The sequence below is a fragment of the Branchiostoma lanceolatum genome, chromosome 11 (genome assembly GCF_035083965.1).
Source record: "Branchiostoma lanceolatum isolate klBraLanc5 chromosome 11, klBraLanc5.hap2, whole genome shotgun sequence".
NCBI classification, from domain to species: Eukaryota; Metazoa; Chordata; class Leptocardii; order Amphioxiformes; family Branchiostomatidae; genus Branchiostoma; species Branchiostoma lanceolatum.
In genome coordinates this window covers 15,431,822-15,458,295 of record NC_089732.1, presented here as the reverse complement: position 1 = coordinate 15,458,295, position 26,474 = coordinate 15,431,822, and the positions used below count along the sequence as shown (strand labels likewise).

General features: G+C 40.7%; 2 long non-coding RNA genes across 2 annotated transcripts; both read right to left on the bottom strand.

Moving 5' to 3' along the window:
• Positions 1–599: 599 nt before the first annotated feature.
• On the bottom strand, positions 600–6,313 carry LOC136444865 (uncharacterized). Its single transcript, XR_010757344.1, has 3 exons — positions 5,844–6,313; positions 4,967–5,083; positions 600–2,168 (listed from the first exon to the last, which is right to left on the bottom strand). It is a non-coding gene; the product is annotated as an uncharacterized lncRNA (long non-coding RNA).
• A 14,190-nt stretch (positions 6,314–20,503) lies between these two features.
• On the bottom strand, positions 20,504–25,568 carry LOC136444946 (uncharacterized). The gene is made up of 4 exons (XR_010757358.1): positions 25,196–25,568; positions 24,302–24,414; positions 23,737–23,816; positions 20,504–23,005 (listed from the first exon to the last, which is right to left on the bottom strand). It is a non-coding gene; the product is annotated as an uncharacterized lncRNA (long non-coding RNA).
• Between the last annotated feature and the right edge of the window lie 906 nt (positions 25,569–26,474).

The following is a 26,474-nucleotide window of genomic DNA, read 5'->3' as shown; positions in this document are numbered from 1 at the left end:
TGATTTATCTGATGCATGGCAATAATAGAGATGAAAATGTCAGGTCAGCTTGGCCCTTATAATGTTTTGGAGTATATAAGTAAGTAAGTTGCAGAGTTAAATAAAAACATTAATCTGAATGCAAAATACCCACTTACCATTCACACACTTCATATTTAGTGCCAACGTCACCACCAGCAGAAATGTTAGAATTGTCTTCATCGTGAACTTTTGAACAGGTAATGAAAAATAATCAGCAATAGTTTATAAAAGAATGATATGCATTTGAAATTTAACAAGAGTTCAATTACCTTCACCTTAATATTGTTACTGAATATGGAAATCTCATTGCTGTTCCATAATATATGACTTAAAATACTCATATCTGCATAACCAGCATATGTCACAAATATGAGTTGCCATTATTAACCAATGACACAGTGTAGCTTTTTCTCATTAGATATTCTTATCAGCATAATTGTATTGTTTAGGGTCATGTTTCTTTCTCCTTCTTCTCCCGTCAAATCTTCAAAGCGATTCATCTTGGTCGTCCTTGGGCCAAATGAGCTGGAATTTAGTAGTCTGGTAAAGTTAGCACATACCCCCATCAAATCTTTTTCCATTTTTTGGCGACGCCTCAGGGGCGGAGCCTATTGTATAGTACTGCTTTCGGTTTGCCAAATATTCTAGGATTTCCGCGAACGCATTCCCTAGGGAATTACTTTTTGGCAACGCCTTGCAGATATCGCCTTTTCTATAGCAAGGACGAATTCCATTGCATACGGCATAGAAAAGGCGATAGTTTATACAGTATACACTTTTACAGCTGTTTCTCGATGTTTGAAATAAACTTTCTGGACGTTGTAATATATACCCATACATCACAGCTGTTTCTCAATGTCTTAAAAGTTTTTGGTTTTTGTTATCATGAATGAATTTTAGCTGCATCTCTGAAGCTTCGAAAGACTAACATAGTAAGGATAAAGAAAGGACACAGAGACAAGGCTTTCCGTACACTGAGCACGGGAGACTTTTAAGACGGTCTGACTATGACTACGTCATACTGGCTATGCTAACATCAGTCTTAACTGAGGTTATCACTGCTTCCTGGACTGAACTAACTTGCCGATAGCATGTTAACATGTTTTTATATTCTGTCTTATCAGACAGACCTCTTGAAAATTACCTGCTAACTCCACAGAACATTGGTTACTTCATCTTTCTGTGACTGGCTTTGTAGTCCACTTCAGTAAAGAATAACACAAAGGAAAACACATTTTTGGGAATCATGGCACAACAATAACAGAAAACTGTGTCAGTAATTACAAGATTAAGTGTTCCGAGTACTCGTATCTTCTTGCAAGTTGGTGAAAGCGTGTTCTTGCAAGTTTCGTGAGAGCGTGCAATCGTATCAGAGCTTTCGTACACACTGATTGTTTACAATATTCGTGTGGAGTTTTCAATTTCATTTTGGTACATCCACCCCTAGCCTACGTTTACACAAGCTTTCCCTGGTGGAGGTTAATGACCCCCTCTTGGGGGCGGTATCCGTCGAGCCGGCCGCTAGGAGCGCGATGTAGTCAGGCTACATCCACCCCAGGTTTGATTAGAACCGTCACCAGCCAGGTTAATAACCTAGTGTACGATTTCGATATACATATACAATAGATCACTACTATAAACACACAAAATACATAATGAAATAGACAATATATTAGTATATCCGTGGTATAAACATGTTCAAGTCAGTCGGATATTTCTAACTGGCGTCAGGTTTTGTCTCGCTGTAGTAGCAGCTGTAGCAGCGCAATCTATTGACTTCAAGTCGTGGCTCTGCTACAGATCTGGTTCTCTCTCGTTCCCTTCTTTTTGTCGACGACGCTTGTTGTGTGGCTTCCCTCGGTCCCGACGTTACGGACGCACGGGCGTCTGTTACAGATCCCCCTAGGGATGCAGCTCGTCTCACCGACATCCAGTAGAAGATCTCCATCTGCCGACTTCCCCTACAGCGGTATCTATGTGTAGAATGTGGCAGGAACATTTTTGTTTTGTTTTGTTTCGCCTTTGTGGTGATCCTGAATTCAATGTTTGTTTCTCCTGGGTTGATGTTATCAGCGCACACTCCTTCCTTCCTCGTTGACTCCAGTGAACCCCATATGCATTCCGAAGGTGTTTGCGGCGTAGCTCACCTGCGGGCACAAAAAGAAACATCATTCACTGCCGTTCACCGAGGAACAAATTGGTCGCTTTTTCTATCTATTCATTTATCTATATTTATTCAAACTAGTAAACAAAGGTTGGTCTGACATGTTGCTCAGTTATCAAGGAAAGCCCTTACAATGACCCAACACATGAATTACATCTGTATCTGTATCTGTATCTGTATAGCCGGTATAACCGCCCTTCGGCGTAACACACCAGCTTCGCAGGCACGCGGCGCGGCAGCAGCTGGTTATATTACACTGAACGGCCTGTCACACCTAACTTTTGCTCATCTGACTGCAATCGTTCTTTGAAGCTATTTAGTGAAGGTGTTCATACAGCATCTGATGACAACGAGTTCCATTCTACTATGGTTCTCGGGAAAAACGAATTTTTGAACACATCAATCCTTGGTTTATAACTCTGGTACTTAAAGGCATGACTATTTCTTGTCCTTTTCTGGGCTGGTATTAGATAATTATCAGTCGGTACATCCACAAGTTTATTAGTCATTTTGTACATCATGCAAAGCCTGGATATTTTTCTTCTGTCTTCAAGTGACTTCCACTGTAGATCTGCTTTCATTTTAGTGACACTAGCACCCCTGTCATAGTTGTTCATGCAGAACCTGGCAGCTTGGTTCTGCACCCTCTCCAGTTTATCCTTGTCTTTCTTTGTGTATGGATCCCATACTGTTGCAGCATATTCAAGGTTTGGTCTTACTAGAGACGTGTATGCAAGTGATTTTACCTTTGCTGGGCATGCCCACAAATTACGTTTGATCACTCCCAATGTCTGCTTAGCCTTAGTTGTTACTTTGTTAATATGGGTACCCAACTTCAGTCCAGTTGTTAATGTAACGCCTAGGTATGGGTGGCTCTTTGTTGTTGCTAGAGCCTGTCCACAGAACTGATAGGTGGTTACAACTGGGGTCCGTTTGTTTGTTATGTGCATGATGTAGCATTTTTCAGGATTAAACTGCATAAGCCATTTGCTTTGCCATTCCTCGAGGGCGTTCAGATCTGCTTGCAGGAGTTGTGAATCATTCTGTGTAGATAACTCTATATATAACAGGCAGTCGTCGGCAAATAACCTCACATTTGAATCAAGCTGGTCTGGCAAGTCATTTATGTACAAGAGAAAGAGTAATGGTCCCAAAACAGTTCCTTGGGGGACGCCTGACGCAACTCTAACTTGAGCTGAGGCCTTCCCTTCTACCACTACCGTCTGTTCCCTATCGGTCAAGAAAGCCTTTAACCAGTTTAGTGTAGTGCCTTGAATTCCATAGTACTCCAGTTTTGAGATGAGTCTACTATGTGGGACTTTATCGAAGGCTTTAGTAAAATCAAGTATTGCTAGATCCACCTGTTTTATACTGTTCAGTGCACCCGCTATGTCGTGAACTGTTAATATAAGCTGTGTTTCTGTGGATCGCTTTGCTCTGAATCCATGTTGATAGTCCGTCAAAATGTTGTAACTTTCTAAGTGCTTCATGACATGGCTGTGGATAATGTGTTCAAGTAGTTTGCAGGATATACAGGTCAATGAAACAGGTCTGTAGTTGCTGGGGATCGCTCTATCTCCCTTTTTAAAAATGGCACATATATTTGCTTCCCTCCAATCTTTGGGAATTTCTCCTGTGTCTAGCGAGTGTTGGAAAATATTGGTTAGCACAGGTGCTATTTCGGTGGCTGTCATTTTGAGGAACCAAGGTGGTATTTGGTCTGGACCAGATGCTTTAGATGGATTAAGACCTTGAAGCATTTTTTCGACACCATTAGGGGAAATCTCTATGTGTTCCATGGGAGGGGTACAAGGCTGTCCGAGAGTTGGCATCTTACGCAGGTCAACAAAACGGCAAAATTTAGTTACCTAGTCAGCATATTAGGTATGTGTCATTTGACAGACTTTATGCGGTCGCGACACATGATGTCCAAAAAGATGTTGCATATTTCGTCATCTTTAACGAGCAAAAATCGGTGTGTAAAGATATTGAGAGCTTGGAATTTTGCAAAGAAAACTATTAAATCTAAGGAAGTTTGCGGCAGAGCCGATTTAGATAAGTTCTAACGGCTGCTGGCGACCGGAGAGATGACCCCCAAGCCAGTAGGTGGTAAAATACGGCGTTATGCGCCCGTCACTATTAAACTTCTGACAGGTCTCACCGGGCTGACGTTTTTTGTGACTATACGTGGCGCACATATAGCGTGTGAATAACGAGTTCAGCGAATCCATTGCGTATGAGACATGTACATGTGTGATCTGCGTATTAAGTGCGCAATACTATGGTCTTTGTAGCGAATAGGTGCGTATCAGGTGCGTATGCCGAGCGTATTCCGGACGCACACAACGTCTGCCGACCGCATGCCTGACGCACTTCCCAGTAATGCTGATCGAATTACGATCGTATTTGGTTGCATTGATATTAGTAGTTACTTAACTAAACTGTTATTGGAAGAGACCTCTTAGGTGATGTACAATCTTATTGATCAAACCAACACACCATCCATCCCTCTTCCCCAGCCCCAAACCACGCATGGTCTGGTTTTCAAGTATCTGGCCAAAGTACTTGGGCATTCCAAGTTCAGTTTATAAACCAACCATCTCAATTCAGTATGAGTATGTTGACTATGTAATATATGGGCTTGTTATGATGGAAAATGAACTTAACAAGCAAAAACTTTAATTTGGAGGGGGTAGACAAGGCTTGTAGAGCTGTTTTGTATCCCCCTCCATTCATCGTAATCGAATAAACAAGGAAAAAAAGAAGAGGAATGTTACTAACCATGTTGTCTAGGCAAACTGTCTGAACAATCTCCATGTAACTTGTCCTCCTGATACGTTGCCCGGTCTGGTTGCTCCAGCCTTCCTTCATCCTCCCATCCTTATTATCTCGTAACTCCTGAAAAAAAGCAAGCTGATGAATTACTCTCAACTTTGGTTATACAGAAGTTCCATACATGACATGCAACTAACTATTGGTAGTCAAAACGTGTTAGGTGACATATATCTTATGCTTTCTACGGTAACGTTGTTTAACCCTACACTTGAAAGCATTTCTAATCCAAAAGCTAGACACGTCCGTAACTGGACATGAAAAAAACATTTGTCTGCTAGAAGTTTCTCATTATACTTGACCATGGTCTTATCCACTAACACAAAAACAAAACTTCTGCAACTTTGATTTGAATCAATGCACATTAATGGTTAACTGAACTGTTGGGAATATCTGTAACTCACCGGTGAGGGATATTTGTGTCGGCTGAGCTTAACAGGATATTTGTAAATTTGTAAGTTTACAAGAAATATTTCCATGTCGAAAAGATCATCAAGGTACTTATCATATCTCTTTCAAACCGTCTTTAGAAGTTTGCCCATATTAAAATCTGTAAAACCTAAACGAACTCATGATGAGGTATATATGGGAGGCCAGGGGTGCTACAATTTCAAATCAGTTTTCCATCACGCAGTGTGCAAGATTTATAGAAGACTTGTCGTTTGTAACCACTGTGTTGGACAGTAGAATTAATGCATACCACGAAATAACGTGGTGATAAAACATAGAAACGGCAAGTTCTATGTGTATAGAAACATATGCTTGGGTCAAATAAACCATTGATATATGCCCCGTACAACAGGTTTAGACCTAGAACTTCACTAACCTTCAGACCGCTATCTGAGTCTCTGGCGGAAGGTGTGGGCAGCTTCCTGGGCTTTTCCTCGTCTCCAACCAGCTGGAGGTCACCTGCTTTTTGGTCTCTTCTTTGCTTTCTTGAGTACCGAAGCCGCTTGACCTTCCCTTTTTGTTCTTGGTGGCCTGGTCTTTGGAATCAAACCCATATACTGACGAGGGATTTTGAACAAAGGATCAAACTTCTGATGGTCAAATGGTCATATAGCATCCTAAAAGCGTGATGGATTGGTCTTTGGCCCTGCCCTGGTTCCGCCTTACCGTGGTTGGTTGGTCGGTGGTTGGCTAAGCCTTACTGCCGGTTACGCCCAGCTGCCGCTGGTTGGTTGCGCACTGCTGTCGATCACGCCCAGCTGTCAGTGATTGGTTGCGCACTGCTGTCGGTCGCGCCCAGCTGTCGGTGATTGGGTGCGCCCTGCTGTGGTCGGTCTAGAAAGTCTCGCCCTGAAATCTGGAGGGACTGAATTCCACCAGCTGGATGCCAGATGTCAACACAAAGACTTGATGTTGTTGATAAATCCTTTGTTCGCCCTACAGCGGTATCTATGTGTAGAATGTGGCAGGAACATCTCGTCGTCATCACTCTCGTCCTGCACTACGGTATGGTCGGCCTGTGCAGGTATAAAGACGGAAACAGTCGGTGGAGCTGGCGACCACAGTGGCTTGATCTGATTTCTAGCTACCAAAATCAGTTAACAAACTGTTTAAAAGAATCTATGACAGCCATCCTATCCCTACAAATATTCCAGTCTTTGAAACCGTCAAATTATGAAATCTTTAAGTCTGTATCGGCACTTATATACTTATGAAATCACAATAATGGACTTTTCCAAAATTACCCAAATTTTCAATTTTCATCGTCGTTGTGCGGCTGCATGTGTTCTACGTGGACTAAGTCGCCATTTGGATGGTCGTAAAGGCATTTATGTTGCAGAATCTAACATTCAGGAGCTGCTGTAGAAAAACAACACAATGAACAAAGATTATATTAAAATTGCAATACTCTTCTTTTGTCCTTATTGCCAATACAAACCAAACAGAAAACACTGTAAACACCGTGTAACCAACCAGTTCCGAGAAATTTTCCGGTCTGCAAAAGCTCTCCAGTAATGAAAGCTATTTACACCTTCTCCAACTTCGGTCATGACGTAATTAATTATAAGTATCTGTATCTATATAGCCGGTATAACCGCCATTAGGCTATTACACCGAACGGTCCGTTACACCTAGTCCGGCCTCCCCTCCCAAAAGAAAGAAAAAGGACACGTATACAGATACAGCGTTTGTTGCAGATATTCTTGTACTATCCTTCCCCTAGGTAACGTTACATGTAACGAACTAGCCCTTAGGAATGCAATTCACTGGCATCAGTTTCAGCTATGAACAGTAATGTACCTCCCCTACTGGCTAACAGGCAACTTCCTCCCTAAGATTCTGACACCCGGCCCGCTTTTTACGACTTCGGCTTCAGTGAACGAACACAATAGGACTCCGATGACGATTTCGACTGCTTGTGTGGCCTTTTCTATATGCCGGCCGAAGTTCTCCGTGAAAACACGTCTTATACGTCATGTATGCAAACGCTACCTAAAACACACAAACTACCTAACCATTTTGGAAAAGGTAAAATGAAATAATAATTGCAAAACATAACAATGTAACCTTAGTGCCCGGCTGTATGATCATTTCAAACACGACAGTTAAATATATTCAATTCTACAGTAGACAATGCATCACAGCCAGCCTCACATATTCTTCTACATTTGTATATCTTAAACAGTGAAAATACGAGCGTATAGCATCAGCGTTGTACATGACGTTGGCTTCAATCATATACTAGATGTTGACGGTTTGGACCGTAAAATATCTAGACCATCACGGCTTGGGCACAAATTCCACAAACTGATATTCAACACACGGCGTGGCTCAACTTAACGGTAGGATCAAATTGATCGCCTACCTTCACAAGAATCTGTCAACTTCTGCATAAGACTAACCATAACATTCAATATACACAAAGTGAAAAGTACATCAGCAAAGTATTATAAAAGTAACTGAAATAGCAGTGCCCACCTCCCGCCTACTCCCGCCGCCATAAATTTTCTCCTATGGAACTAAAGTTGAGTACGCACATGTGATGGTTCGCGAAAGTTTGTACATATCCCTCCGCCGCTGGAGTCAGCTGTAATGCAGTGCTATACCATTAAATTAATGACAGAAAAATAAACGTTACCCTGGCACTTACTGCAAAATCATATATTGCAATCTGGGAATCATGTTATTAGTTTGAAAACGAATACAAAATCAATATTCAATAAACTTTGAATATGTCTTGCACTTCTTTCTGGCGGCGTTTGTGTACAATTTGTTCAAGAGGATATTCGGTCTGGTTCCCGTGGGGACAAGGGTACTGTAATTCTTGTTTCTTTCACTGCAACTTTAAGTTCACAGCTGATTTCACGGCCACCTCTGTACCGTGAACTTATCATCACAGTGATAAATATGTTGTTATTATTTATGATTCCTTCACACATCCGTTCTGTAAATCACTTGCCGCCCCAGGAAGTTTAAGTTCAGTGAAAATGTCAATTTTTCTTCCACCGTGAAATTTAACTACTGTGAAGATAAAGTGAATCACAGTTTTAGGGCAGGCTCAGCTCAGAATTAAAGAGGGCATTAAAACATTGAAATCCTTTCTTGGTGTTTTTTGGGGGAGGGGGGGGGTTAAAATATATTGGCAATTCTGGGGTTGCTATGACAGGTCAGACTTCATACTTGTAGAATTTGTCGACAAAAACGACCTTTCTCCATCTTTCTGTCTTCTGGACCCCCGGGAGATAGTGGGACGGTCGCGAGCGGGCGCTAGGTTCTGGGGCCAAACACCCTGCCACTACGCCACCGCGACGCCACAGTTGATGGGGAACCGAAAGGGATCAAAACAAGATGTATGTACCGTACAGATTTTTCGCAAGTTAAATGGTGATTTGAATACTGTACCTGAATTTAAGTTTGCGTGGTTACTAGTATTCATTTCGCAGTAGGGGAAACTATCGGCGTGTTCGCGACGATTTTAAGTTTGAAAGAATAGTAGCGCTGCACTCATAGATGGACAAAAAGTTTCGCGGTCACCTAAGGTTTAAGGTCCGCGCTGAAGAGTTCACCGCGAAAGTAAAACCATCGCAAACAGTTCTGCATCTACAGTATATGGATAACATCCGCAAATACATAATTTTTGTAGCCTCCGTTGCAGACTCCTTCTGGCTGTTTTCTTTTTCACGTTACCTTTTTCTTATTTGCCACTAGTATTATATTTTTTTCTTATCGCTGGTCGGCCAGCAATAACTAATATAAAAACTGAATAAAAGAAATGTAATAATGAAACTGTAACTTAAAAAAGAAAACAGCCGGAAGGAATCTGCAAAGGAGGCTACAATTTTTGGCCGTTTGAAGAAAAAAAGGGTTCGGCCAATACTGTAAATGGTAAAAAGATGCGAAATGAGAAATTAGAATTCATGCTCTCAATTATAAAAATGTATATTTCAGAAAACAGATGCTAATGTCGCAAATGCCAAAGTCAAGTCCAGAGTCGAAAAAGACTGTATATGTTTTGAAATAACAAAATGAAGAACCTATATTTCTGCATAACACACTCTGTGTTCTGACCACAAAGATTTCATAATGAAAGCAACTTTTTTGCCATTTTTTTCAATAGCACGCTCCCATTAGCTGGGTTCCCCAGAGGATGTCATTCATATAATCAAATCAACATAGTCTAATATACATACAGCAAATCACTTTCGTCAGTAATGAATTGTCATAGTTGGATTTTAAAAAGCAAGTGTTAAGATGTTGAAGTTTTTCTAACTGCAAACCAGTGACCAAAAAAAAATATGTAGCTATATTTTGTATGGGTATTCAGGTATCAACTAATTATCTGGATCTACAATATTTCACAAGTTCTGTTATTTGAGTGAACTGGAACATAGGGCTTACGGAACATTGGGATTTCGAAACATAACGATTTCGGAACATAGTTATTTCGGAACATAGGGCGGTCACCGATGGAAACATGCAGGCCTCACTATGCCATCGATTTCCGTATGAGTATATAACGTTACAGCACGATAGATTATGACAAAGTTATGTTACCAACCGATTAAAGTTTGTCACATACTAATGCAAAAGTTGAGCCTTGTTACCTTTTTCTATTACCTGTTTGGCAAGCGATGCAATTCTGTAAAAGGAAACAGTAATTTTTCAAGGAACTTACCACGAGGGGGCAGATTTATGGGATCGACGCCATCGAGCTGGAGTTGACTGCATCCTGCGTTGGCTGTGTCGCTCCCGGTGGCATCAGGGTGGATACTTCATTTGAGCTTGGAGTATGCTGAAATGTTCTGAGTGGACGTAACTTCAAGACCTGACCTATGTGAAAACAAACGCGTCTTGAGGCTAAGCGTTTGGGACGCCGTCCCTGCGCGTCCCAAGTCGTTCCAAACGGGCCAGGCACGTTTTTGGCCACCTCGTCCTCGACCGGGCCGTTTAGACCAAGACCAAGTGTATATATACATATATATCTCCTTCGTCTTTTATCCCTTAGTCTAGATATTTGAACGTTGGGGCACCACACAAGATCTGGCAACTAGTTTCCTTCACCCTTCTCGATTTTCTCCCATCTTTTCCGTTGTCTACTCCCCATTCTTCCTCACTGAACGATTCTTTGCATGATTGCTTCTGGCTACTCCCGATGACTGTGACACGTGACCGTACCACTTCAGTTTCCTTTTCTTTACTGACCTTAACTGTGGTAAGGAGGTTCCGTAGGTTTGCAGTGCTAGATGGTTGAGTACGAAGCAGGGACAGTATCAGAAAGATAATATACATGATTGTTTTGCCTTTGCCAAGAAGATTATGTTTATGACAGCGTTTGCAAGTGTGTTTGTGTCTGTGTCTGTGTGTGTGTGTGTTTCCGGACTACTGTAGTGAGCATAACCCAAGAACCCCTTGATGGATTACAATGATTAACCTGGACGTGCGATGGTCCTGATTTTTTTTGGTGGCAGATAGCTTGTGATGTAATGAAGAATTGGTGTAGGTGTTGGTCCCCTAACAGCTTGCTCTGAAACTGCAGGGGCTTTATTGTGAAAAATTTTCTAATGAGAATGAATGGACAAAGGAACAACGGATTTCCATGATATTTAGTATGCATAATTAAGTTGAAAATATCATTGTTCCACATTTCTAATTAACGGAAACTTTATACTTGTGGCCCTTGAAGGTTTCGTGAAGGTTAACATAGTAACATATATATCATGCAAATGAGGACATATTTTGCATAATCCTCACGTCGCCGGTGTGTTTTTTAAACACCACTCTTGTTGTAAATGCCTTTAAAAAAATTTAATTGAGTTTTTTGGCTATTTCAGACAAGAAACGTACATTTGGGCCTCCTGTGCTCTGCAATCACAGCCAAATGACCTAACATTTGCACATTGAACAAATACTTAACACTGTTGGCATACATCACTTCAAAATTCGACTTCTTTGTATTTTTGGGAGAAAATTGGTTATTTTTCTCATATGACCATATATGGTGTTGCCAATATAGGGTCACATCTGTATTCCTATGGCCAAGTGGATTAATTCGGTCAGCCAATGAGAGATTGCCTTATGAAGTACTAAAAGAGTCCATTCTTGTATGCGGGGGCCTTTTAAAAACCAAATCAATTTTGGACTAAGTTGATTATCAAAAAGGTCCCTTTTTTGGTAGATGCGTTTTTTGAATGGTCCAGTTAGGATGTTAGTTAGGAATCCAAACCTATTAAAACTCCCGAGTCTCCTCTCCGCAAACAGGAAGATAAGTATACATTAAGCTTTGGACCGAACAGTTGTAGGTTTTGATGTTTTGCAAAGATTTGTCATTTGTATATATATATATGTACATTTATGTCATACCTGGGCCTGATACGGGTGTTTTGGACCGTGTGATAACTATCCGTATCACATAGGGTTCGGGATTTTTATCACACGGACTTCCATGGAATATATATTTCGAATGCATTTCGAGCGCGTCGATTGCGCCGCCGTAGAAAATTCGAATACCTGATTCGGAGGTTGGAATCAACGTTGTTACAGTTTTGTGTTCGAGGACACAAAATTCAACTTCTGGCGCATTCCGCATTGAAATGTGTGTTTTCTCGGGTGGGTATGACATAAATAAAATACAACACGGTGTATTCCGCATCACCCTCGGTCCCAGCCCTACGGCCGTCGGGCGATCCGACCCGCACCCAGGCTGATACCTCGGGTGATACGGAATACCCCGTTTTGTATTCTATAAAAGACATGTTTCGTATTGTGCTCCTGTTGTATTGCAATGTGTTATGTTAGGTTTTCTTGACAACTGGAAGAAAAGCTTGCTAAAGGCGAACTAAAAGAAGATCCAACTAAAGCTCATACTGTGCAGCAAGATTTCTATTCAAATGAGAAGAAGCCTTATTAGGCAACCTTTAACATTTTTACATTGTGAATTGTGAAGGACAGCGTTTGGGGAGGGGGGGGGGGTCATTAAGAAAGAGATCGGGGCCGAAGATTCAGCCGGAAACTCGACTGACCTGATTGAACCTGTCGTTATTTGTGGCGAATCAATTTTGAGCACCTGTTTTAAATACACGATTGCAGTATCGTAAAATGTCAGTAATACATACAGTAGACATATCTACATATTTGCTCCACACACGGCGCATTCTAATCCATCTGTATCTAAACAGCCAGATGGTTTATCAGAGCCTATTGCATCTTGAGGCCGCATGTAGTGCCTGTAGCCTCCTAACGTTAATTGGTGTTGTCAATCAAGCAATTTGTATAGGAAGATTATAGCAGTTTGTTGGCTTGTTATCCCCATGAAAAAATGGAGATATTGTTTTTGGCGTGTTTGTGTGTGTGTGTTTCTGTTTCCGGATTATTATAGTCAGCATAACTCAAGAACCTCTGGGTGGATTACGATGATATTTGGTATGTGGGCGGGTGTTGTGAAGCCGAAATTAAAGTTCAATTTTGGGCCCGCTTGTATTTGACCTTGGTACTGCAGCAGAACTTCCGTTTTTGTATCTTTTGACCTGGACGTGCTGTGGTCTTGATTTTTGGGTGACAGATAGCTTGTGATGTAATAAAGAAGTAGTGTAGCTTGCTCTGAAAGTGCAGTGGCGTTATTGTGCAAAATCTTCTAAGGAGAATAACTGAACAAAGGGACGACGGATTTCCACGATATTTAGTATGCAGGTAGCTTAGATAGAGATGTACACAATGATGTGCAAATTATGCTAATCGACACTTAATTTGCATAACTAATTAGGAAAATCCATATTTGCGGTGTTTTCCATTATAAGACTCAAATACATGTAACATTTGTAATTTATGGTAAGTGGAGCATCAGCAGATACCAATTATGCAAATAAATTCCTAATTTGCAAAAAAATTGCCAGAATTCATCCAAGTGGAAAATAATAGGACTGACAATATTGTCTAAGTTAGATAAAGGTGTTTATGACCAAGCCTATATTATGAAAATGTGTAAGTCATTTGCATGAACAGAATAATTCATGGAGATATGAGGTCGCGGAACTCTTGTTTGTAGCTTGTTTTGGCTTGTCACGGCTGCTTTATATTCTTATAGTTTATCGTGACAATTTATAGATATATCTCGGAGACTGTCTGTACAAATGAAGTGAAACAAATATTGAGTATCTTGTAGAGTTTGCAACATGTTGCTGCTGCAACTGTAACTGCTGTTGTAAAAATAACTACTCACGTCCCAAGATGTCGATACGTGAAGACTATAGGCGGGAAATGTAGTCGTTGAAAAGATGCGGACCGAAAAATAACTGCGCAGTATCTGATGAAAGGAAAGTCCAGGGAGACGTTTCTAATTTCTTCCCATTGTTTACTGCTGTAACACCCTTACTGCCGTAGCAAAGGATTGTGGGAGTGTGCAAAAGTGAAAATGACGTAATGTTTAAAAGTCGACTGATTTATCTCAAAAGCTAACAGCTACCTTGACAAATTATGAGGAATATTCAACAAATATTCCCCTGTCGACCCGCTCTCAGTTATCATAAAGTCTGTAATTGTACATGAATCATACATGTCTCTAGGTTTATACACTGGTTTAAGCTCAGTTTCAGTACTTGTTTTAAACTGCAAAAGATTGTTTACAGGAAGGGTGAAAATGTTAACGTACTGTTGCTACAGCTAGTACAAACAAAATACTATCGTTGTCAAGCACTAGCATCATTTGAACTCGAGCGTGATCAAGGTAGTCGCACACATTATTTCTCCGGGGGTTGCGGAGTCTATGACGCTGCGGTAAAAAAAACAGTGCGCCCTAAACCTTGAACATTATGTAAAAGCATTAACGTAAAAGCCAACGAGGCAAAACTTGACTGTATGGTAGTGGGCTTTTAGATCATATGAATAAATTGTGAAGTTTTCCCGTTCGGCGCATAAATGCGCGTGACCCTACGGTCCAATCTACATGCGAGCGCCACCCTTTATTCACCATGTTCACAGAAATTAACATTAGTTACACTGTCTGCTTTGCTCAAGAGCAAGCTGTAATGTTTATGTATCGCCACTCCCATGTCAGAGGTGAACATTCGAAATTCCAACAGTTTGACTCACAATAAGCTCCAGAGCGACCAGACAGGTTCGACTTCATTTCATGCAGAAGCAATACCGTGGCGGATCATCACTAAGATATCTCTAACCGTGTCGTCACATTTGTGCCTCACAGGTGAGAATTTATTCAGTTTAAAAAATTCTAGATCTCTGAGGAATGTTTGCATTGCGACGTAGAAAGTTATATAAATGTAATAATAACAGTTTTTTTCAAATTTGAAGGCATGTGCTGTCATAGTAGCTAACTCAGTCTGTGAAGACCAGGACAGTTTGCTACGCTTTCTGGCAGAGGTTTTCTCGCACTGAATACTTCTTCGGGTTTTCAGTCGCAACACGTTAGGCACAAAGGTTACGAAAAAGTTGAATTGTAAGTCGTTTATTTGGGTGGAATAATACATAAACGTGCCAAGGTGGGCAATGGACATTATATAAAACTAAGGCGGGGTAATTGGCTTCATAGGTAATGGACGTGACCAGATTATTAACTAGAGTTCCACGAACACATTATCTTCGCCAAATAATCAAGGCTTATTATGGAGAGTGATTAATATTTACATGCTTATCCCCCCTGCAAATTTGATCGTATATCATACCATTTGGAAGTTATGATGGGGGGGGGGGGGGTGAGTCCAGTCTAGGTAGGGTTAAAAGTGATATGGTGGTACAGGACTAGTACATATGTCTAGTGTGCTGATATATGTTATTGCTGGTCATGAAAAAATATTGAAAGTGATGATGAAATAGTACAGTCAATATATATGAATAGAATAAATCTTTATTCGATATCATACACATTTTGAAAGACATAGTACATGTAACTTTTCCATACCTAGCAGTGTTGCAGTTTTGGTACAGTGTACTCTCCAAGCAGAGGAGTGCTTCCGGTTGTTTTTTGACGTGTTTTAGATGTTTTTGTCAGGCTTTCTATTTTGTCCCCTTTTCGTTATGTTGCCAACCGTGTGGTGGACAAAAATGCCTAAACTGAACATGTTAAAAACCAACCGGACCCACACATCTGCTTGAATTGTAGTGAGACTGCCCCATTTGTTTATTTATGTTCCTCATCTGTTTATTTATACTTCTAGGCAAGGCCTTCTGCTGGCCTGTTTCGGGAACACTGTCACATGCCCCAGTATGGAATGTAATGGATTTGCTTGGAGTGTTTATTCATACTTTTAGGCAAGGCCCTCTGTTGACCTGTTTTCGGGAATACTGTCACATGTCCCATTTAATTATGAAATGCAGTGGATTTACTTTCATTACTAATTGTGTAAATAAGCCCCAGATTTGCATAATTAGTCATTGATTATGTGAAGCACAATCTCAGCTCTCTGCATACCAAACATCACGACGATCTGTCGACCCCTTCTCAAGTTATTCATGTCCGAAGGTCAAAACAAAAACACCCACTGCAGTTCCAAACAAGCCGCTAGGGGACCCAAACTTACACATCTTACTTCCTGCGGCATGAACTATCTACCACACAAAAATCATGACCACAGCACTTTCAGAAATTATGCCCCAAAATTTTGAAGCTTCGCTGCAGTACCTTAGGTACCCGCTAGAAGGCCCATTATCGAACTTGACCTTCCTTTCTGTAAACCCTATCCATCCACTAGATATCATACAGAACCATCAACAGCTTCTAATGTTATGCTGGTGACATACAGATACACATCCACACAAAGCCCGGTGCAGTACCGACGGAAAATGCCAGGGAAACCATTTCCGAACTTGACTTGACATCTACACACCTACCAAAAATCATGAAGATCTATCAACGTTTCCGTCACTTTTTTTGCCTACATACAAATACACAAAAATTAAAAGTCCGCTGTAGTACTGTTGAAAAAGGCAAGGTGAACCATTTTCAAACTTGACCTTCCTTTGCACAACCACTACACACCTACCAAAAATCATAAAGATTCATCATAAAGATTTATCGAAGCTTTCTTGAGTTATGCTCTTGACATACATACAGACCCAACAGATGTCTGAACTGAAAACATAATCTCCTAGTACTAGTTCTCGGCGAAGATAATGATGTTCTTTTGCGTTAGAATTGTGCTATATTGATAGGTTTTAAGACGTTATCATAATTAATACAGGCTTGTATAAGGTTGAATTTTTTTGTCCCTGATTCAAAATGTATTAGTACAAGCATTTGGTAGCTTACACTACGGGAGTAACAAGAAAGAAGAAACGCTGTCAAGTCTTTCTGCGCATCTCTTCTGCGCAGCATGAATTTGAATAACAATAACTTTATTGCACAACAATTGTACAAAGTACAAGGTATGGCATTCACTGGTACATAGATAACATTCTATTAGGCTAATCAGTCTATCTTATACAATACGGTGTACTAAGCTTCCGACTGATAATATTATCAATAGGTTGCAGAGTATGAGCATCCAAGAACTTTTAAGGTATTTCTTGTTGAATTGGGCTGTATCGTAGTCTGAAGGTATGTAGCCTGGTCCCAGTCTCCAGGGGTCGGCTTAGGGGTGTTTTACCGGTCCCAGTCTGCTTTATTGAACCGTTTCTGACAGCCTGTCTACTTAGATACCATATAGAATTTCGCAGCCTTTCTTCTCGGCTGCCACCCGGCCATACTCCCACCGCCACCCTATCCAAGGCCGTAAAACACCCCGAGCGGACTAAGCTGTCTGGGCGGGCGGGGATCACTCCCAGCGCCGTAGAGATATCGGGGAGCCCCCGATGGTATGGTTACCAGGCTAGAAGGTATGGCGTATGAGCTAAAACAATGACATCATTTAATTCTGGAATAAGCCTGCACGGTGACATATATCTGCCGAGCTTCTGTAGTTTTTCTTGACGGCCAGAAGGTCTCCCGATTTTAGCCCTAGTCCTGTAGAGCTCGACAAGTCTCAGTTTGCACATGCTTGTCCTGTATGCTAGCCCTGACTGCAACCCAACAAACGTACTATTTGTTTGCGAAGTAACTCCCGTAAAAACTATTGTAGCTGCAAGTTTAAAGTAGATGTACTACTAGAATGGCTGCAGTATGATAGGTTACCTTTAACATACTTTAGTTTTTATTAGCCAGTCGTGCCATTTACCTGTTCAGGGTTGTCTGTGTTGTACTCGGGCTACTTAGGCGTGAAGAACAGCAGACTAATGAGAACAATCTCCTGTCCAACTCTCAGACTAGATAATTTAAACTGTTGGTCTCAGCTCGAGATTGGCCACAGCGAAAATCTCCAGGTGTGGCTGGTACTCAAGTAGCACAGGTGTGTTAGGGAAGGGCCCCTTAGAATGTTCTATTTCAGGGAGTGGAGTCAGAAACGTGAAGAGTTGTAGCAAGAACCCCATTGGTTGTAGTGAAAAAGAGATACTAGAAGTATTTCCTATTATGGAAGTGGCCCCGTTGAAAAGGGGACACATTGACCAGGTGGTCCTTATGTAGGGGGGGGGGGGTCACTTGTGGCTTACGTTAGACTCCTGAATGTATGTCAAATCTTAGGGTGAAGGGCCGAAATACGAACTACTTGACTAAGCGGAACAGAACGATACTGAGCTAGACTCTACATCCGCTTGGGGATTATCGTTATTCTAGTACATATCGATAACTGCTTATCTACAACTGCTCATTTATAATGCAATCATGATGTCTTGGTATGTCACCAAAGGCGATTGTGATGTGTAAGGATGCTTCTTTTACCAACTCGGTGTTGTAAACTGAGGCTCGTAATTCAGCGTCCCCAGCTGTTACTAGGGGGTTTGTAAGTCTTGCTGTTTCTGAATGAACCAGTCTACTACTACTACTACTATCTATCACGTCGGTAATTCATAGATCCTGTTTGCAATCATCCCTTCCTGTGCGACCCTGGCTTAGCGTCCTAGAACGACACGATAGATAACAATCATGTACAAATGGGCAGTAGCCATGTATTACTCAATACAACTGCCAGGTGGTGCTGTGAGTTATAGCGGAAGAAGAACTTTATTGCACGACAATTGTACACGATACAAAGTATGGTAAGAATTCATAATACAAAGTACAAACATAATACAAAATAGAAGTGTAGAATAAAACTTAACATCCTAGTTACTAATACAATACAATAAGGGCTAGCATACGTTTTTGATATAGTGTTAAAATCGAGTGGGGCTAATCATTGGTTTTGCTATTTTTTTCTAACGATAAAGCAGTCGTTTAAATATTCACCTATTTTTGTATTGTGGGATTGTTGCATTTAAATATGTATTCAAAACAGTCATCGAGACCCTTAAAACTTGCTGTACTTGTTTTGAGAAATGTGAATAAGTTATTACGTAAACCATCATATCTAGAGCACTCCATGACAAAGTGAAATTATTGGGTCCAGAATACTGATTTTGAACGCCTTTATTATAGGCTCGTATAAGTTGATGGTATTCCTGGTACTCTTGGCGGCTCTGTTCTAAATCGGCCACTGGAATCGACAACAAAAAAGCTGCTTGCTTCATGTTTGACAAACGAAAGGAACACGGATAGCGTAAAAATTGTGGGCTTAATACCTCACCTCAATATAGGGTGAGTGCTACCTCACATTAACGCATTAAACCGTCCAGGACTTTGAATTTTTGCCGAATGCTACGATCCATACGCCTGTAGGAGGCTATTTGCTTGACGCGATGGAAGAAAACAATGTTGTGCTGTGAACTTTACCGACATGAGCGACACGTCGCGTTCACGTGATAAACACATGGTCATGATGTTTTAACGTTCAAAAATGTAACGTTAGCTCACACAAACCCGCGGGAAATATAAAACCGGGATTTTTGAAAACGGGGTATTTAGGGATATGTACTAGATGCAACATCAGCAAAACCGACAGATCTGCAAACTAATGACATTGACTAACGTATTCAGTCAACACTGTCTGAAAAGCTTCGGAAACCATGCATTCGATGATGACGTCGAAAACTCAGTCCCTTCTTAAAAGTGTCTGAGGGTGTCGTTTGAGAATTACATGGTACATGGTTGCCCGCCGGTTTATAAAATTTTTATCCGCTTCCTTCTAAACATAATCAATTACTGTGAGCACAAGGCGAATAGCGGTTGTGGGAACGAAGGTCAAGTTCTAAAATTGTTTACCTGGCGTTATCCTACAGATATACTCACCTTTCCTCATGAAAATGTACATACATCCCAAATGACATCCATAGCATGCAACGTTACCATGAGGAAAATATAACTTTCTGCAATACCAGTATAAGAGCTACCACCCTACATCTACTTGGTTTTGAAAAAAAGAGGAAGGACACACCAGCAAAAACAATATATTACCTCGGTCTATAGGGAGGGAAATAAAACAAGTGACAAAGTTAATCTATGGTAATGACAGAATAACAGGAACTTGTTTGATGGTGGAAGGGAAAAAGCATCAATTCCCTCAAAATGTGAGAAAGTAACTATATATACACACACCTTGTATCAAACTGTTTGATTGCAAGTTACGAAACGGAGGAATGCAAAGTGTACTTTATTCCCTCCATGTATAGGGAGGGAAATATGATAAGTGACGAAGTTAATATAATTTATGATATGGACAGAATAATAGGAACTTGTTTTCGGGTGGGAAGCATCAATTTCCCTCAAAATGTGAAATAGTAACCACACACCTGGTTTCAAACTGTTTATTTGATTACAGTTTACAAAACGGAGAAATGCAAAGTGTACAGAAGAAAGTACTTTTGATCACAAAGCTCAAATGTTCTCACAAAATATAAAAGCTAAGTGTAAACAAGACTTTCTTCAATACTTGGTCTTTGGCAGAAGAACATGCCAACAAAAACAATTATATTTTCTCCGTGTAAAGAAGGAAAATATAATAAGTGACAAATTTAATTTATGATATTGACAGAATAACAGGAAGGGAGTTTGAAGGGAGGAGGGGGGGGGGCAAAAGTATAAATTTCCCTCAAAATGTGAAATACCAACAACACACCTGATTTCAAACTGCTTATTTGATTCCGGTTCACAAAATGGAGGAATGCAAAGTGTACAGAGGAAAATGCTTTTGATCACAAAGCTCCGATGTAAGTTTGTTGGACAAGGTGGCCAGTCTTGTACTACTAGATGTACACCACAGCTAATTGTGAACAAAAGACCTTATCGCAAAGAATGTAAACCAGAAGCAAATCATTTTATAGCATAATAGAACGAATGCTACAAATTTAGATGCCATCAAAGCACAGTACATAATATGACTACCGGTGCCTACAGTACACCACATAGGCACAAATCTTCTAAACAAAACAGTTTTTGTAAACGTTCTGTAAGTCTGACAGTGGCTCATTACTCTCCAAGCAGAGGTCGGCTCCAGCTGTATTTTTTACATGTTAGGCATTTTTGTTGGACTTTCTTTTTTGTCCGGTGTTATTCATGTCGCCAAGCCAAACCTCTGCTTGGAGAGTAGTCGCTCATGAGTCTCAAGCTAAAAATGCTATTAGCATAGAAAAAATTGTAAAATTTTTGCACAGCATTTTTGAGCTAGCTATTTTACAATTTTTTTTTTAAGCTAGAAATGTTTGAAAATGCTATTAGCTAAAAAACATAGTAACTAAAATGGAAAATATACCAAGCTAACTAAGCTAGAAATGCTAACTAAGTTAAAATCCTAATTCTTACTAAGCTAAAAATGCTAAGTAAGCTAAAAAAAGTATGTAGTAAATGCTGATAATGTAAAAGTATGGTACAGAGGAAGCTTGGAACCTTTTTGGACTGTTTTTCAAAGTTATTTTGCAGCTTCAGGCTAAGGCATCTGTCAGATATTCAATGTGTTTGTGTTAGTATGTTGAGGTTGTGAGTGTATGCGTGTATGTGCATTAAAGTATGGGAGTGTTAGTTTGTGTTTGTATGTAGTGTGTGCGTGTGTGTTCCAACGTCAGCCTAAGCCATGAAATAAGTAGCCAAAATTTCAATCAGACTTGAATAGATGGCCATAAACTACCTCTGTACCATAAATGGGCATTATCAACATCTTCTAGATTTTAAAAAATGCAGAGAAAAAAAAAAAAAAAAATTAACCCTACCTGACAAATATTAAGCTAACCTAGATATATCTAATGCTAGGTCACATTTCCGAGCTTGGGCCCAACCAGGCTGTTTCAGAAAACAAAGAATTAAAAATGTTTATCAAGAATATACAACATTTATGGTAAGTACTTTTTTTACGTTTTGTGTGTTTTGCTGTCTTTCGTATCATTTCTTCGTTCCCGCAAGCTTTGGAAATGTGTCCTCAAGTATAACATAGTACATGTAAACATGATTGCAGTAGAAGTGTACACTTTGCATTCCAGAAAAGGTCATTACCAAGAACTTCATCGACTGCTGGGGGCGTGACAGGAAGTATTTGATTTGTGATTGTCATTTCAGTTCTAGGTTCAACCAAGAGTAGGTTTGAGGGTTTACCTGAAGCATTATCAGCTGAGAGAATCATGATTTCTTGATTGATGGCAAAGTGTTGAGCACATTTTGATGACATCCTGAGTGACATTGCTGGCGGAGGGTTAGGACATTTCAAAAGCAATAGCTACTTCTCCACACAGGGCTTCAGCCTATTTCTGCGTTATACAAGCCCGATGCCATGGCACATTCAGTATCTGTAACAATGCCGATAGCCGGAATTGCTCTCGGAGTAACTGCGAAATTCAGTGTTTCAGGGAACAGAGATTTTCCTAGTTTTGTTAGCTCATAACTACTCAGGCTCTCCAACCACCTGCCTTCCTTTCTGGTCCTGTGCCATTGTCTTGGGTCGGGACTCCAAGATATGACACAAGGCAAATTATGTCGTGGTCTAGGTTCTCGACGACCCACTGACCACCACATAAACAGAAAGGACAACAGATGGTAGAAGAGTCCAAGCAGTCATAAGCTAACAGAACCAGCAAAATCCCTGTACTCTGCAACGACGAAGTTCACAATCACTCCGCTAACAATCTCAGCCATCGACACAGACACAGAAACTGAGCCAACCAGTCACACCGGGTCTGTACACCACAGAAACCGACTGAAGTCCTGCATGAAAAAGTATCCACAACTCACAAAATGCCTCAACCCCCATACCATCAACATCACTCAGGATGTCAACAAAACACACATCAAGCACCCTACCATCAACCAAGAGATCGTGTAAGCCCTGCCGACAATGCCTCAGGTACAGAGGGAATCGTACGTTAAGTTAAAGCTACAAATCATCAACTTCCCATCACGCCGATGATAGTAAGTCAGTCCCAGCCCAGTTCTGTGGAAACATTTTACATTTGGCACTTCGAACTGCTTCCCTTGATAATGATGCAAACACTTAACAATTCCAGGTCCTCCGGCAGGGCGTACACACAAGCACCGGTCTTTCTAGATGTCACCGTGGAGATAGCGTACTTGACGTTGGACGACCACCTCTCAGCAGAATAAGCCCTTAGAGATCTCTGCTTCCAAGCTTCTTTTAGCTACAAGAAAGTCAAACACACGAAGTAATTAGGACAAAACAGCCAAACTTCTTCTCCTTTGCTCTAATCTAAGCCAGGGCTCGAAATTTATCTTTGGGTATAGGTGCACTGGTGCACCTAACTAAAAAAATTGGGTGCACAGAAAGAATTTTGGGTGCACCACATAAAATAAAGTTGAATGTTCTTCAGAACATAATTACAAAGTTTAATGCTGCTGCCTCTCTTAAGATCTTCAATCTGTAATTCTATAGCTGACTTTAAAATTTCAAACAAATAATACATTAAATGAAGTACAGCAAAAAGTTATCATGCTGTTTTTTATACTTACATTTCAAGAATATTCTGTATACTAGTGTACAATAGTACCTTAACCCTATAGGCTACAAAAATATATAGGTGCACCAGTGCACCCACAGTCAAAAATTAGGTGCACAGCTCCAATTTTGGGTGCACTGGGTGCACATGCACCCACTATTTCGAGCCCTGTAAGCACTACGAAGGCAAGAATGTTTTATGCTCTGCTAGGAGTGGAATTGGTGACCGATGTCATGCAGAAGTATTAGTAGAAAGATATCTTAACTCTGGTCAAACTGTTCGCAATCAGGGCTTAACATGCCGGGCAAACTCAAACGGTTTAAAGGCGGTGCCACTGGTCTGAACAAAGTTATTTCACAGTCAAGTTGGAGTAAGTTATTAAAATTTACCTCCTTGGTTGTACAGATTCTACTCACATGCACAAACAAGTCTCTCTTTCTTTTGTCTTCTATCCATTCAGCTTCTGTATCAGGGCCAGGGTGTACACAGACATTAGCTGCAATAAACACGAAAGGCTTAGTTGGGATTGTGAAGTACAATTAGAACTGGACATCTCTGATCAGATAGAAACAATTATGCATGACCAAAAGTTGAAATACATTGTAGATAAACAGCATTTTTTATCAACACAACAGAAGTACAGTGACTTTCGCAAGCTCTTCTACATAATACATACAAACAGTCAAGTAGATAAAAATGAATTAACCTACTATTATACACAAATGTATATGATTATAGATGAGTAAATCAACATGTTGAGTCCAACATATAATTACACAATTGGTTTTAGAATCTAGACATTCTTTGATGTATTGACCCACAGTAGATATCTCCCCTAGAAAGATGTATACTGTGAACCAGTGCCAATGCACAACCAATGTGTATGCCCAATTAGAGACCCATTTTTATAATCATATCACCTTCAACTAATGCTAAGCAGAGCATGCTGTCAATCAATTATACAGCACCGGTAATGCTCACCTTGTCAAATGTGGTATGAGCTGAGTGATGCCCTGGATGTTGTCGCAAAGAACCTTAAGTGTTTCTGCCCAGGTTCTTGCACGGTCAAGACATATGGTGCCTCCTCACCATTGCTGCAACAGACACAAATGACAATGGCGAGTGAGAATGTGACAGTTATAATACTGGACAATTCTGATAAAACGTGCATGCAGGGCTCAAAATAGTGGGTGCATGTGCACCTGTGTGCACCCAAAATTGGAGCTGTGCACCTAATTTTTGACTGTGGGTGAACCAGTGCACCTAGATATTTTTGTACTCTTTAGGGTAAATGTAATCTCTTGTACACTAGCATACAGAATATTCTTGAAATGTAAGTATCAGTAAAAGCAATATAATCTTTTGTACTTTATTTGATGTATTGCTTGGCTGAAATTTGAAATCTGGGTAGAATCACAGATTGAAGCTGTAGCGTCAAGCTTATGTTTTGGTATCATTCAACTTTATTTTATGTGGTGCACCCAAATTATTATCTGTGCACCTAATTTTTTAGGTTGGGTGCACCAGTGCACCTATTTCCACAAGTACCAACCAACAAATAAGTTCTAACCCGGTGTAAGTGCGATTCTCTTTTTTTCTTTCTGCGAAGCATTGGTGAAACAAATGGATCATAATTTCCTACGAAAAAAGACAGTTGAACAATGACGGTTGAACAAAGACGGTTGAACAAAGACAGTTGAACAGACATCTTTACAGTTGAAAATTTGAATTTTGTTGGCAATCACAGAACCTTTTTAAATATTTTTTTATGAATTTTACCAAAACAGCTTCAATGAGACGCTAACGAACACAGCTTAGACACTTTAAAGCACTGAGCCTGCGGTCTCAAAAATATACAGTAAAGTTTGAACTTACTGTCGGATGTCATGGCCGCGCTGAAAGACCCGCCAAAAAGGCAATCTACAACTTGTAGATGTGGGACTGACCCCGTTCATCCATGGCCGAGTAGCCGCGGCTGGAAGGACCGTGCGCCATGGACGAACAGTTACGGCGAGGCGAGGGGCCAGTCCCGAGGCGGACTGCGCTATCATCGCCCGGTGGGCAGCACTGGACGGTCTCGAGAGGAAGAGACATTGCAGCCGTTTCCAAGCTTAGCTGGCCGCGAACTAAACTCTACAGTTGGGAAACATGCATTTGAAAAGTACCCAGGCTTGTGATTGGTCTGGCAAGTTGGCTTGTGATTGGTTGAAAAAATGCACTTTTTGTATCTCCCTATTGGTTGTCCTTGGTGATGTCTTTCCCCGGATTGGTCACCTTTCTAATGAAATTAAAGCTCACTTAAATGAGTCTTTTACCCGATTGGTCATCTGCGCTACAAGAGGGCCTGCATGGGGCCATTGGGGGTAGTGATTACAAATATTACGCAAAATTTTCGCAGCCGATTACGAATTACGTTAAATTATCAGAGCTGATTACGAATTACGTTGAATCATGAGGCTTTCCAACCGACTCACGGTACACTTTTTGACGCAGAACTATCTAGTTCTGCGTCAAAACTACTAATTGACGATGAATCTGTTTAGAACCACACAAAACGGTATAACAAAATGATAAGTAGCCGTGATGACGGCAGGAAATGTCGTATGGGAGGGGAGGGGCAAAATATTGCTGACGGTATGACCACGTTAAGCGCCGAAGACATCTCCCTGGGGAAAACGTTTAAATCTTGACCCTCTAAAACGCTATTTCCTTGATTTTGAGTGCAAAATTTTGCTGGTAGACTAAAGCTATGTTTGATGACATTTCTATATGTGAAAATAATACGCAAGGGTTTCATGCGCCACGCCCTCCCGCCCGACATTTAGTCGGAGGCGCGGCGATTCTTGGTGAGTCCAGGGGAATACTTCTCCGGGAAAACTGTGAAATCATGACCTGCTCAAACGCCTTTTCCTGCATTTTGAAGGGAAAATTTTGGGCTCAAAGTAAAAAAAAAAGTACACAAGGGATTAAGCTAGATTTTGTTTTCCCTCCGGATTTATTTTTCAACGGAGGTGTAACAATCCGAGGTCTGTCCGAGGGCATGCGCCCCGAGAAAATAGTGAAATCTTTACCCTCTGAAACGCTATTTCATGCATTTTGAGGGATAAATTTGGTTTGCAGACTAAGCTATGTTTTATGGCATCCTATGATTGAA